This window comes from Mauremys mutica, chromosome 8 (assembly GCF_020497125.1).
Source record: "Mauremys mutica isolate MM-2020 ecotype Southern chromosome 8, ASM2049712v1, whole genome shotgun sequence".
Lineage (NCBI taxonomy): Eukaryota > Metazoa > Chordata > Testudines > Geoemydidae > Mauremys > Mauremys mutica.
Window position 1 is genome coordinate 47,275,098 of NC_059079.1, and position 14,928 is coordinate 47,290,025.

The 14,928-nt window shown below is 41.4% G+C and overlaps 1 pseudogene; it reads left to right on the plus strand.

Annotated features, from left to right (window-relative positions):
- The first annotated feature begins 11,058 nt into the window (after positions 1-11,058).
- LOC123375829 lies at positions 11,059-13,726 on the plus strand (annotated as a pseudogene).
- The last annotated feature ends 1,202 nt before the right edge of the window (positions 13,727-14,928 follow it).

Here is a 14,928-nt window from a genome sequence, read left to right on the forward strand (position 1 = left end):
CTGATATTTGAAAATTAGATTTAGCTTGATTTATATTTTTCTCCAAAGATCCTATTGTTGGGTGGTCATATAAGGATTTACTAAATTAGGAGCCTAATCCAAAGACCATTGAAATCAATGGCAAGACTCCATTTGAGTTCAGCAGGCTTTGGTTTACACCCTGGGGGCAAATGTTCCTAATACTGTAGTTTGAGAAAAGAGCGTCAGTTTGAATAATAAGTCAGAATAACCATGTTCGCATAGACAAAAGAGTTTGTGCCTAAGCTTTTACTCAACAGGGAGGAAATAACTTTTATAACATCCCTTTGCAGCACGCCATTAAAAACACACTCTCAAGACTCCTTGTGAACCAGTGGAGAAAAAAATATGCACTGCACAATGTCAAGAATCGTAGTAATAATGTTGAAAAATGATTTGCAAATGCTGGTAGCGTGGGTGCCTAATTTGGTGGATTGATGGGTCTAAGTTTGTAGACAATTTTTCAGAGTATTCAAAGGAACCTACTTACAGAAGCTACTTTGTGGGTCCTAATTTATTTCACCATATGCTTTGTGTTCTGAAATGTGTTCCCATGCTTCATTTTTTTTTTGAGAATATAGATTGTTTTTTATGCAAATGTATATGGATTCAAAGGTATTCAAATGAGTGTTTTAGCAATTATTGCACCAGATTCAAGCTAACAGATATTATTCACTTTGTAAGCAATTGTAGAGTTTTTGGTTTGCCTTGCCTTGAAGCTTAGCTGCGTACTGGATTAAGAAATAATTCTGGAAGGATTTGAGAGCAGTTTTTCTGCCTATGTTATGAATGCTGCACTTTCAAGTTTAATTTTAAAGAACCCCCTCATTTTATACAATAAACTTGAAAGATTCATCTTCATGGGCTGTCTTCAACCTGCTAAGCTGGCAACATAGTGGTCAGGACACCATTAGAACACTTGTCCTTAATGATAATTTAAGTACATTTTGAAAATAAATAAAAGTCTATACATCAAAGTTCATATCTATACTGATTACTGTAATTTGGGAATAGGTGAACAACAGAAAAACTGAGGCCTACATTTACAAAATAATGAATGATTTTGGGAGCCCAACATTAGACATCTTAAAGGGCCTGATAATCACAAAGTGTTCAGCATCCGCTCTCTGAAAGTCAGGGCCCTCTAAGGAGTACGGTGTTCAGCATCCCAAAAGTGAGCCACTTTTGAAAATCTAGACCTCATATTTGTGAGCCTGTAAACTACTTCCCAAAAGTTGTGGAAGTTTGGCAAAGCAAGCTTGCTTTGCAGTATTGCCAACTCTGTCTTCTCTGGCTTGTGATTATGTGAAAATTTTAGTTTTAATTAAAAAATAGTAGGTTTGTATTTCTCATGGTAGCAGAGGAAAGCTTGAAAACGCAATTAGAGTGTACCCTAAAGGTTCAAACCACAGAAAATATGAAAGAAGAAACCCAAATTTGTTGTACATAAAAATGAATAAATGAAAACTAATAACAAACAAAAAACCCTCATGATTTTTGGGAGGTCCCAACTCATGATTTTTAAATGCTGGTGGCTGGCCAGAAGAAGGGAGGGCTGCTGCTAAATGTAGGTGCTGTCACACCAACCTCTCAAAACAAAACAATCAGCCTAGAATGGGTATTTCTTTTTTCAGCCCTAAACCAGAGTTAGACAGTTCACAACATTTTGGCAAATTGGTATTTTTCTGGAGACTGCTCTCTTTCACTTTTTAAAAGTGAAGTGTCTAGCACCTGAGATTAAAAGGTAACTTTAAAAATGGGACCTAAGGCCTAGATCCACAAAGGTACTTAAGCCCCTAAGTCCTGTTTTTAGGCACTACTGTGATCATGAAACTCATGGAACTAAACAGGTGCTGCCTAACCCTGTAAGATCCTAAACTCATTTGGCACCTATGTTTTTGCAAGAGTTCCTCAGCCACCTATGTTTCTGCATCTGGGCATGCGTACCACTGCCTCACTATAAGCATTCAGAAGCCTATTTCCCACCTAAGCCCCAAAGTGATCTACAAATGAAGAAGCCTAATGCACAGGGAGGGCCCAATCCAGTAGTCATACTTAGAGGATGCATAACTCCACACAAAAAAGCCTGGGAAGGCACTCCTTTATAAGCTTTAGTCCACTGTTTAGAGCAGTGCTTCTCAAAGCTGGTCTGCCGCTTGTTCAGGGAAAGCCCCTGGTGGGCCAGGCCAGTTTGTTTACCGGCCGCATCCACAGGTTCGGCTGATCGCAGCTTCCACTGGCTGCAGTTCATCGCTCCAGGCCAATGGGGGCTGCAGGAAGGGTGGCCAGCACATCCCTCGGCCCACGCCACTTCCTGCAGCCCCCATTGGCCTGGAACAGCGAACCGCGGCCAGTGGGAGCCACGATCGGACGAACCTGCGGACGCAACAGGTAAACGAACTGGCCCAGACCACCAGGGGCTTTCCCTGAACAAGTGGCGGCCCAACTTTAAGAAGCACTGGTTTAGAGCACTTGGCCAGCATACAGGAGGTAACCACTTCAAGTTCCCACTCTGTCTCAGGAGAAGGGATTTGAAGAGGAGTCTCCTGGGCTATAAATTTATTTTCAGGCTTTCTGGCCTACTTAATAGTTAATTAAAGTAGAATAACTTCAATAGGATAGAGAGAGCCCCACATCAGACTTTTCCATAGTCTACTGGTTAGGGTACTCATCTGAGTCATAGCATATCCCTCCTCAAATCTATTCTCATCAGGATCAGGGGGACTTGAACGGGGTATCTCCCATATCCTAGGTAAGTACTCTAACCAATGGGCTAAAGGTTATAAGGGGTGTCACCATCCACCTCCCCACCAGTGTTTTGTGTGGAGTTAGACAGCCTCTGAGCACATGTACCAGATCGATCCCTGCATGCGTGTTAGATGGAGATGCATCTACCCTCCCTTGGTTTGTGGATCACCAGCAGAGGTAAGCACCTCCCTCCAGCCCAGACTTAGGTGCCTAGCTCAGTGAGACAAGCAGGGTTTAGCACACACCCCTCTTATCAGCATAGCCCACTGGCTAGCTTAGGCAGCCCCTTGTGGACTGTATTCTAAGGCATTTGTTTCTCCCTATCCATTGTACAGGAAGCTTTGGCACCAAATTTGGACTGTGTGAATTGCAGCCGTGGTCCTGTGATTTTCTAGGCACCTAAAAGTTTAGCACTGTGACCTGAGCTTCACACTGCCTAAGTCCCTCTTGTGGATGCAGGCCTAAAGTGTTGTCTGCCTGACACTTCAGAGATTGTGGAGTGCACCTAGTCATTTCAAGGGGCTGCTAACTCTCAAGGCTAATGATGATATTTTAATGGTAACCTTAACTATTTCACTGCTGATCGAGACAGAGAAAGGAAGTTGATCTGAAGATCTATAGGGTGTGGAATCTTATCTTGACATCTTAATTTGGCTTGTGCAGTGGATGAAGGTGGGTTTGTGGGTAGAGTTTGAGAGATTATTACTATTGATTTTAATTCAGTTTACCCCCTGCCATAAATAGACCACAACACTCACAATGTTTGAGTCCAGTCCTCATTTCAAGCCCCTAAATTCAAGTGTGTGCATAATTATATTACTTATTTGCCCAACCCTACTATCTATACTTCATGTTCTTTAATAGCAACATTTGCCTTAATTACATTTCATGTCTGTTATTGTCATAAAACCACTTACTCTAATCCCCAAGTCATTTAATGAGTTCTCAGCAATTTATGTTCTTATATTTTCTTTCTAATTGTACACTGTGCTTTTCATAAAGGTCTGTTTAATTATAGGGGGTATGGCAGCAGTCATGTTAGTTTACGTTTTCCTTGTTCATTTTTTTTTTCATCAGTGTTGAGGTTTGAATCAGGATGAAATGTCCCATGGTTAGTTTCTGCCCACAGATGATTTTTAATAGTTTGACCAAAACATAAACTTAAATCAACTGACAACAGTGTGTGTGTGGCAGGGGAGGGAATACACATTTCCCATTATAAAATTCCACTTGTGATTTTTCTTGAACAGCCCGATAGCTGAAAAAAGCAACTAATTGAAAGTTGAACTTTGTTATGGCAATAACCTGCACTGAGGAGCAGTGCCTTTCATTTTTCTAAAGGAAATTGGTTTTGATTTGACTTAGTTACAGGTATAAGCCTTTGAAAAATAAGTAGAATCATAGAATATTAGGGTTGGAAGAGACCTCACGAGGTCATCTAGTCCAATCCACTGCTCAAAGCAGGACCAATCCCCAACTAAACCATCTCAGCCAAGGCTTTGTCAAGCCAGGCCTTGAAAACCTCTAAGGATGGAGATTCCACCACCTCCCTAGGTAACCCATTCCAGTGTTTCACCATCCTCCTAGTGAAATAGTGTTTCCTAATATCCAACCTAGACCTCCGCACCTGCAACTTGAGACCATAGCTTCTTGTTCTGTCATCTGCCACTACTAAGAACAGCCTAGCTCCATTGTCTTTTGAATTCCCCTTCAAGTGGTTGAAAGCTGCTATCAAATCTTCCCTCACTCTTCTCTTCTCCAGACTAAATAACCCCAGTTCCCTCAGCCTCTCCTCATAAGTCATGTGCCCCAGCCCCCTAATAATTTCCATTGCTCTCCGCTGGACTTTCTCCAATTTGTCCACATCCCTTCTGTAATGGGGGGACCAAAACTGGACACAATACTCCAGGTGTGGCTTCATCGGTGCCGAATAGTGGGGAGCAATCACTTCCCTCGATCTCCTGGCAATGCTCCTACTAATACAGCCCAATATGCCGTTGGCCTTCTTGGCAATGAGGGCACACTGCTGACTCATATCCAGCTTCTCATCCACTGTAATCCCCAGATCCTTTTCTGCAGAACTGCTGCTTGGCCAGTCGGTCCCCAGCTTGTAGCGGGGACCGGGGCTTTTCCTGTCTACCTGGCCAGTGCATCCAAATTCAGATTGCTAGCCAGGGTGGTCACAATGGTGCACTGTGGGATAGCTCCCCGAGGCCAATACCGTCGAATTGCATCCACACTAATCCTAATTCGAACGGGCAATGTCGATTTCAGTGCTACTCCCCTCGTCGGGGAGGAGTACAGAAATCGATTTTAAGAGCCCTTTATGTCGAAGTAAATGGCTTTGTTGTGTGGGCGGGTGCAGGGTTAATTCAATTTAGCGCTGCTAAATTCGACCTAAACTCGTAGTGTAGACCAGGCCTTAGAGTACAGGAATAGCCACCAGCACAAACCAATAGTTGTTATAGGCCAACCTTTTATCTCCAGTGACCCTTCAATGGAAAATACAAGAAATCCTTTGTGGGCAATTATGAAATAGCTTCTTATTAGGGACGTTACTTCCTACCTGTACCAGTTAGTAGATCTGACTGGATTTGTAGATGACCTCATTATCCATAAATGTCTAACTGGGGTGTGTTTTTTTTAATTCTGCTAAGCTCTGGGCCTCAATGATATCTCATAATAATGAGTTTCTAAGGTTAATTATGCATAATTTTAAAATGTTTCCAAAATTCTTTTGTTCTCCTATTAAGAGTAAGAATAAATAGGAAAACTCAATTTACGATCTCTACATCATTATTTTTATGCCCTTATCATATCTTTTCTTGTTTGTCTCCTCACAGAAGTAAGGCATCCCAGTCTTTTCAATCTCTCTTCATATGGAAACCTTTCTATGCTTCTAACCATTTTCATTATCTGTCTCTATCCTATTCTGCTTGGGAATGGTTCCGGATTTTCCCATAAATCTTTGGTCTCTAATGCGACACACTTTTTCTGCCCTGCCAACGGTCCATAAATCCATGTCCCTGAAGACAGCATGGAAAAGGAATTCTGTAAGGTAGAAAGTCATAGCGCTTCCTAACTGAATTTCCTAACATTCCTCTTCTCAGTGTTTTATCTATGGGAGAGAAGTAGTTAGGAAAACACTATTTCCTATTTCCCTGAGACAGAGCAACAAGTCAACGAAAAGTCAAATAGATCAAGCCTTACATGTTTGTTTGTTTGTTTTTAAACCAAATGATTTCTTAATGGTCTGTGCTGTGTACATGAAATATGCATAATCCAAAGGAAAACCATTAAAAAAAAATTAAAACAACTTTGAAAAAGGAAAAAAGCTGCTTGGATGGATTAGTGAAATATGGCTATTTTTTAATCAGGCCACAAGTATTTTAACAAATGACCATAATAAAAGCTCTTCACAATGAGAAACATAGTTGAACTGGGAGCCAAAGCTTATAGTGAATAAAGCAGGCTTTATGGAGTACAAGCTACAGCATTTTGTTCCTTCTGTTAGCTACACCATCTGGCCAATGGCTAGAGTTCATGCACATTTCAGGCAACTACATTTCATGACTACTCTGGGGTCAGAAAGGCAAGTGCTGCTACTTACCCTGCCACACGTTAGCACAGCAGCTTGCAAGACTGAAGATTAGTGCGCTTGTTCTTCCTTGATTTATTTTACATAACAAATCCCTCCCAGCAACATAAAATAAATTACTACCACCAATTTGTTGACAGGTAAGGATCCTTTCCGCATTGTAATAATAGATTCAAAGAAGTAGTCCTTGTTTGCCTTCTGAGACATTCTATCTTTTCCTCTTTGTAACTGGAAGATTTTTGTTTCATTATCATTCCAGTTCATGATAGATTTACTATTTACTAAATTCTAGCATGCCTGATTGTACTAATCTTTCAAATTCCAACACAACGCTGTAATCAACTGATTGACAATAAACCCTTAGAAGCAAATGTATTGGTACACTAGGCTAGAAAATTACTGTCAACTTTCTGTATCCACAGTGTCTGTTTCTGTAGATTTTAAACCCAGCTGCCAGTTGAGTTTGAAAATTAATTTCACACATTTGAATCACTACATCATGAGTAAGGTGATCAGAATTCTTTTGTAATAAAATCTCAGAAGCAGGAAAGGTCTATGTAGCGGGGTGGTCACTCGTTCCCTGGTCTGGAAAGGGTTACAGCCAGCCCTGGGAGAGGGCTGGGGCTGCCAGCTAAAAGCTAGGCTGACTGGGGAAGCAGCCACAGCGGGGCCACGCCCCAATCAGATCTCAGCTGGCCCTGATAAAAGGGCTATGATTCAGGAGCTAGATACATTCTCCCTCCAGCTTCAGAGGGAGAAGGACCTAGCTGCCTGGGAGCTGTGGGTGTAGGCAACAGAGCAGGGCTGGGGAAAGAAGAGGACCTGGGGAGCTCCTGCCTAGCAACTCCTCAGGTTGCAGGCCCTGTGCAAGGCCAAACCAAGTACTGGGGTTGCAGAGGCTGTAGCCCAGGGGTTAGGCAAAGGCAGTAGGTCCAAACCCTACTTTGCCAGTGATTAATGGCTTATACACTGCAGTCCGCCCCAGTGAATGGGGCCTAGATGGTGACTGGCAGTAGCCATAGAGTGAGGTGAGGTGGGGATAGAGGGTTTGGGGTTTCCCAGGGAGGGGAGACCCATATCTGTGGGAGTACTGTCAGGGGGCAGCACCCAAGGTATAGGGGCACTGAGGTCTGGGAGGGACATGGGGCCAGTGGTAGGTGAGACATCTCCTGACAGAGGGTGTCTCTGAGGCTGAAGAGCTAATTCCCTGGACAACCAGCAGGAAGTGCCTCACTGGATGAGTCCTTGCTTCTCTACAGTCTAGTTTTACAAACCTGAGATATAAGACAACAGGAAATCGTTTTATTATGAGTCCTTTGTACTTGTGCAGTGCCTTTTGTAGATGGATCACTAAGCACTATATAAATAATGAATCTTTCTAACTCCTCTATAAAAGTACCAAGTGTTATGTGTAGTCAATTTACAGACAGTGAAATGGCAGTACAGAGGGGATGACCATAACATTTCAAACCTGGGTGTCCAATGTGAAATCCATGGAACTGAAGTCCATTTTTCAGCAGAGATAGGGGGCGGGGGGGAGAGAATCAGGATCCTTATTTTGGTGTCTGAATATAGATTTAGAGGTCTAAATGTAAGTCCTCAAGATAGAAAATTTCCCAGTATCACTCAGTGAATTAGTTCCAGAAAAAGAAACAGGATCTACAACTCTGGTCCATACTCCAAATCACACATAGCAGAGAGCTCTACCTTACATGAAATATTAAGTGGTGTGGCAAGGCACCTTCTTCACCTCACCACACTTGGTGTTTACCCTTCTGGTGGTGGGGACCTGGAGTAAATCAGTCCCACTCTGGAGAGTTTTTATTCCTCACTTGAGTTTTTAATTCTTTGGTATTTACAAGATGGGCATTGGGGTAGACTCCAGGAGTAATTTTCATCCAGACAGAAAGAAACAAGTTTGTAAAACACAAAAGGAATACCTCTCCCGTCCCTCTCTGGGATGTTGCCTCATTATGCTGGCCTCTGGGTGCCAGTCCTTCCCCAAACAGTCTGTTAGTCTGCTTGCTTCCCCTATCAGGAGGAAAGCAGCCTTTCACCTAAGAGAAGCCTTCCCCCAGCTGTCATTAATGGTATATCAGAATGTAGAACATACTTATCTTAGGCCCAGTTTCTGTAAGCTGATCTGCACAGGAGACCCCTACACATGCATGGCTCAAATGGCAGGATTGAGGCCTCAGTTCCATATAGCCATGTTTGTTTCAGCACTGTTTGCTAACCCCATGTTCCATCCATGATATGAATGTAAGTAATGGGAGTATTGATCACAGTAATGGTAGATTCCAGTTTAGAGTTAGTTTTACCTCTTGTATGAAAAGTTAATGTACACCCTCACTACTATGTCCTTCCATTGGTTTGTACATATAACTCCCATAGATATAAATGGATTGTCAGGACGTACTGTGCAAATCAGTGGTAGGAATTGGCCATTGGGGCATGTTACTCCGAATGCTGATTGGTCTTTTATTAAATATTTGCTACAATATTGAAATACAATGGCAAAATTTAATGGAGAGAGATTTTTTGCTTTTAACAGCTTGTACAGTAAACACAGGGTAGATATTACCCTTACCTCATTGAGGTTGTACAGGATGTAAGCCAGTGCAGAATCTGGCTGTTTGATATTAACATTATTTCAAATAATTCTTTACACACTACTGAGATCTTATTGAATGCACAGAGCTATGTTAGTTCCATGGCAAAGGTCAGCTTTAGACAGAACAAAAGTAAGCTCTTGTTTCTACAGCCATTGATATGTGCAAAAAAGCTAAATTACAATGCAATAATACAAAATAATATGTTAATTCAGGATGCTGCAGAAAAGAGACTCAAGTCTTCTAAAATGGCATCTAAAACTGCAAAGGGTAATTTTGCTCGGGCATGTTTTCATGCCCACATTTTTGTGAAATCTCAAATTTGCACCCACAGGTTGAGTACAACCTGCCTTACCACCTAATTGACTCAAACTATCATACTTAAGGAAGAATCATAGAAGATTAGGGTTGGAAGAGACCTCAGGAGGTCATCTAGTCCAATCCACTGCTCAAAGCAGGACCAATCCCAACTAAATTATCCCAGCCAGGACTTTGTCAAGCTGGGCCTTAAAAACCTCTAAGAATGGAGATTCCACCACCTCCCTCGGTAACCCATTCCAGTGCTTCACCACCCTCCTAGTGAAATAGTGTTTCCTAATATCCAACCTAGACCTTCCCCACTGCAGCTTGAGACCATTGCTGCTTGTTCTGTCACCTGCCACCACTGAGAACAGCCTAGCTCCATCCTTCAGGTAGTTGAAGGCTGCTATTAAATCCACCCTCACTCTACTCTTCTGCAGACTAAAAAAGTCTAGTTCCCTCAACTTCTCATTGTAAGTCATGTGTCTCAGCCCCCTAATAATTTTTGTTGCCCTCTGCTGGACTCTCTCCAATTTGTCCACATCCTTTCTGTAGTGGTCAGGCCCCAAACTGGATGCAGTACTGCAGATGTGCCTCACCAGTGCTGAATAGAGGGTAATAATCACTTCCCTCAATCTGCTGGCAACACTTCTATTAATGCAGCCCAATATTCTGTTAGCCTTCTTGGCAACAAAGGCACACTGCTGACTCACATCCAGCTTCTCATCCACTGTCACCCCTAGATCCTTTTCTGCAGAACTGCTGCTTACTCAGTCAATCCTCAGCCTGTAGCAGTGCATGGGATTCTTCTGTCCTAAGTGCAGGACTCTGCACTTGTCTTTGTTGAACCTCATAAGATTTATTTTGGCTCAATCCTCCTATTTATCTAGGTGACTCTGGACTCCATCCATACACTCCAGCATATCTACCTCTCCCCCCAGCATAGCGTTATCTGTGAACTTGCTGAGGGTGCAATCCATCCCATCATCCAGATCATTAATGAAGATGTTGAACAAAACTGGACCGCAGAATCGATGCTTGGGGTACTCTGCTTGATACCGGCTGCCAGCTAGACATTGAGCCATTGATAACTACCCATTGAGCCCGACGATCTAGCCAGCATTCTATCCACCTTATAGTCCATTCATCCCATCCATACTTTTTTTAACTTGCTAGCAAGAATACTATGGGAGACCGTATAAAAAGCTTTGCTAAAATCAAGATATCACATCCACTGCTTTCCCCATATCCACAGAGCCAGTTATCTCATCATAAAAGGCAATCAGGTTGGTCAGGCATGATTTTCCCCTGGTGAATACATGTTGACTGTTCCTGATCACCTTCCTCTCCTCCAAATGCTTCAAAATGGATTCCTTGAGGACTTGCTCCATGATTTTTTCTGGGGACTGACATTAGGCTGACCTGTCTGTTGTTCCCCAGATTCTCCTCCTGGCATGATATTTGCCTTTTTCTAATCATCCAAGAATTCCCCCGATCACCATGAGTTTTCAAAGATAATGGCCAATGGCTCTGCAATCCCATCAGCCAACTCCCTCAGCCCTGTTGGATGCAGTGCATCCGGCCCCACGGATTTGTGCATGTCCAGATTTTTCTAAATAGTCCTTAACCTGTTCTTTCACCACTGAGGGCTGCTCACCTCTCCCACACTCCCCCCCCCACATACTCTCTGCCCAGTTCACAAGCTGTAAGTGCAAACATTTTAACATGTAAAATTGTGCCTCCTGTTTTTGAGGTGTTAAGACCTCCTGGTGGGGTGGGGAAATGCCTATCAAGTTTGTCTCTGAAGATAAAGTAAAACAGCATTAGCCCTAGTCCTGTAGTCAGACGAGATTTTGCTTGAGTATGGACACCAGAATCAAGTCAAATATTTGGAAATGTTTTTGCAACTAATATGCTGCTTTTGCTTATTTGATCTATTTGGCAACTGTGATTGTTGTCTAAAAGCTCAGCTTAATTTCATCTAAACAAAACAAAGATCAAATCTAGCTTTGACGTTAGTCAAATTATTACATATTATTACATATGTGGCCAGTACTATTAGTGCATCCTTGCAGCTAGGCATTTATTATAAGCTTACATGCTTGAAATGGAATTTTAGTCCATCCTTAATTATAGATCATAATTTTAGTGACTGGGTTATTGGAGCAGATAGTTTTTAATGCATTAAATTAAACACTATTATAGTCCTGCATCATAAAGGATTAATAATTGCATTGTTATTAAAATATGCCTTCCATTCTGATAGTGCTTAATTCATTTTCTGTAATCAGTGTAATGGAATAACATTGACAGTAAAGCTAAAGATTATATGGACAGCAAAATGTCATGCATTAGTATTATACAACGCAGAAAAGGTTTCCATTTACAGATTTTATTATCAACTGGATTTATGTTCAAAATATCTAATCTGTCCTTTTTATGTGGGAATCCTGTGTTGACCTTCATTATCTCTAGGCAGGTTTAAACTGTGTACAATGTTGCTGTTTAATCAGCTTTATTTTAGCTTTCCTAAAAACAGTCCAGAGAATTATTGAGCTCCATTCCAACCAAATTCAAAACTATATTTTTTTCCCCTTTCCTTTCCAGGAAGGCTTTTCATAGATTTAGCAGCTGGCTAACAATATATCCAATTCTTAGGCTGCCTTTGAACATAGACAAAACTGTCAAACTGTGATCATCTAAAAAGCAGAGACTTAAAGTGTGCTTCCACATGTTTCAAACACATTCATCAGAAATCTCCTACTGTACTTCTAGCAGTGAAGCAGTACAAAAGTGTGATCAAAGTGATTGATTTTCCTACCAAAATGAGAGCCAAATAAAAAGGCATTTTATGGAGGTCACTTTTTCAATGTAGTCACAGCATATTATTACAAATAGCAATATACTAAAGAGAGGGTTCTCTACAAGTAGATGTCTGCAGGAGTTCCTATATACCTCATTACCTGGCGAGAACTCCAAAACAAAGCAATTCACCAAGATTTTTATTTATTTCATTCCCTAAAATATTGCTTCTGGATGACAGTTCGCCAGGGATTGGAACTAAATAATAACTTGAATTGACAGTGCTGTAAAGAGAGAAAATAAACAGACTATTTGAAGCAGAAGGTTTTCTTAAAAGAATTATATGATACATACAGATCAGACACATACATATGTGAGGGACAACAGGATAAGGGCAAGGAGAATCGGAAAAAGGTAATCGAGTAACTTGCTCCAAATCCTCAGCCAGTGTAAACTAGTGTAGCACCAATGGCTTCCACGGAGCTATGCTGATTTACTCCAGGTGAAAAACCTAGCCCATTATGTTTATTTTAATTATTTTATAATAACTATAACACATAAAACTGCAGAGTTGCTAGGTAACATGCATTCTTAAGATATAGGCAGACAATCCTATGATCAGATCCAAAAATATTTTCAGGAGTGTGTCAGTTAATTAGGAGCCCATGTCCATTGACTTTCACTGAGGTTAAAGTCAATTTTTTAAAATGGGGCTTAAGCACTTTTGAAAATTCTCTGTGTGTCTATAGAAGAGAAGGGGAGATACCAAGATGCAGAGTTTGAAGTTGATAGAATTAACCATATGCACCAGCTGAGAATCTGACCCACTGTTCAGCACTTCTACACAGCAGAAAAGAGCACATACATTTTTCTAACCAGTGACAAACACCTGCCACGAAGGTCCTTTTAATCAAAATATAACAGAATATTTTTTACAATGCTGCATCTTCCTATCAGAAAACTATCCCTTTACGCTGATAGTATTTTTATTATTTTCAGAATGATCGATGCTATGTAACCATGCTCTCAGAATAGCTTTTGATTAGCTCCTTAACCAATAGCATCCCTTTGTATATTGAAAGGAGAAAATCATGCTTTGAGAACTTTTTTTCCTAGATGAAAGAACAGGTGAAAGTGCTTACATTGTTTCTCTCGTTTTCAGCTAGATGTATTTACTGAATACCCATCAGTAGGACAGCTTTTCTGTTTCTTCATAGCGAGCACTGTTCGAGCACCACTTACAATATCAGGTTGAGGAAAGCAGGGAGGTAAAGTGAGGGCCAAGGCTAAATCTTGCTCCATGTGTGCTGGGCTTCAGTTCCCCTGGGGCTGTGTGCACTGGCTACTTTGGAAAGGGAATTACACTGAGTGAGTAGGGGCTGGAGTCCCTCTCTCTATGGCTGCAGGGCTAGAGTATCTGACCCCTGAGCTGGCTGGCAACATTGCTCAGGATAACAAGAAAACCAGGATCATCCCCCATCACCTGTTGCTCACCATCCATAATGACAAGGAGATTGACAAGCTACTGGGAAAAGTTACAATTGCTCAAGGGGTGCCCAACATCCAGGCCATGCTGCTGCCCAGGAAAACGGAGAGTCACAACACCAAGAGCAAAAAAAATTGGGAATCTTTACTCCAAAAAAACTAGGACAGCTTGAGCATTCTGTCTACCTTTGTGTTGACTAAACAGGTTTTGTAGAAGTTCAGAGTAGCTGGTCTAATTTTTAAGGTATCTGTTTCATAAAACTTATCTCAGTTCTTGGGCCCAGTGGTTAGATAACTGTTCTTTGCTCATGAAACAGAGAGACAAGTTAAAATACAAAGTTACCGCTGGCATTGTCTCATTTACTGTATCAGAGGTTCTAAATTACACGTTCATTTTTATGGTTGCTGAAGAGCAAAAACCCTAGAGGACTCACAACTAGTGAAACAATATCACTGCAATTAGTGGAACCTTTGTGCCTTAAAGTCACATCTTTGAATCCACTCAAGTTCTGTGGGGGGACAAAATTAATTAGCATCTTATTGATGATCAATGTCCTACATGAAATCTATTAGCAGTCTCAGTACAATGCCCCGTGGACAGATACTGCAACTCCATCCTTGCTATTCTTTCCAGAAGGGAATGGGCATGGGGACTAAACTCAAACCTAAGATTGCTCCCCTCCAGATCATGGTTGAGGCATATAACCAAGGAGGTACATGAAATATCCGCATCCTGTACCTGTTCTGAGGTTATGTAGAGGACTTTAGACTGCAGAGCTATCAAGGTGGTACCTTCCACAAGCACTGCATTTCCTGCTAAAAATAAGATTAACATGAGCAGGTGACCTCTATGAGGTTTTGGTGTCAAATACCCTAGCTAAAACTTCTATAGAAGTCAAGCTGATCATGTATATGAGAGTCATGTAGCTGGAATACTTTATTTATGTTCTTTTAGGACCTGATCCAACTTTGTTAAAATAAATTGAAACTTACTTTAATCAGACACTAACCGAGTCCTCACTGAAGCCTTTGATCGCATATTTTCTTCTCAGGGAGACAGAGTGGTCTCATTCTTGTTGTAAGGGAATGGGAGTCAGGCAACCCAGGTTGCTCTGTGAGTTACCTTGAGAAAGTCACTTAAATGCATTCTGCCTCAGTTGGCTACTCTGAAAATATGCCTATTTTCAGCACTCCTCTTTTAAGGCACTTGAGATGCTCATATGAAAGACGCTACGTAAGTACAAAGAATTACATGCTGTTATAGCAGCTGAGTGGCTAACAAACAATATAGAAAAAGTTCTAGGCAAAAAATACAAATAATGGGTTTAGTTGATTCTATATATTGTTGCAAACTCTTAGGTTTGC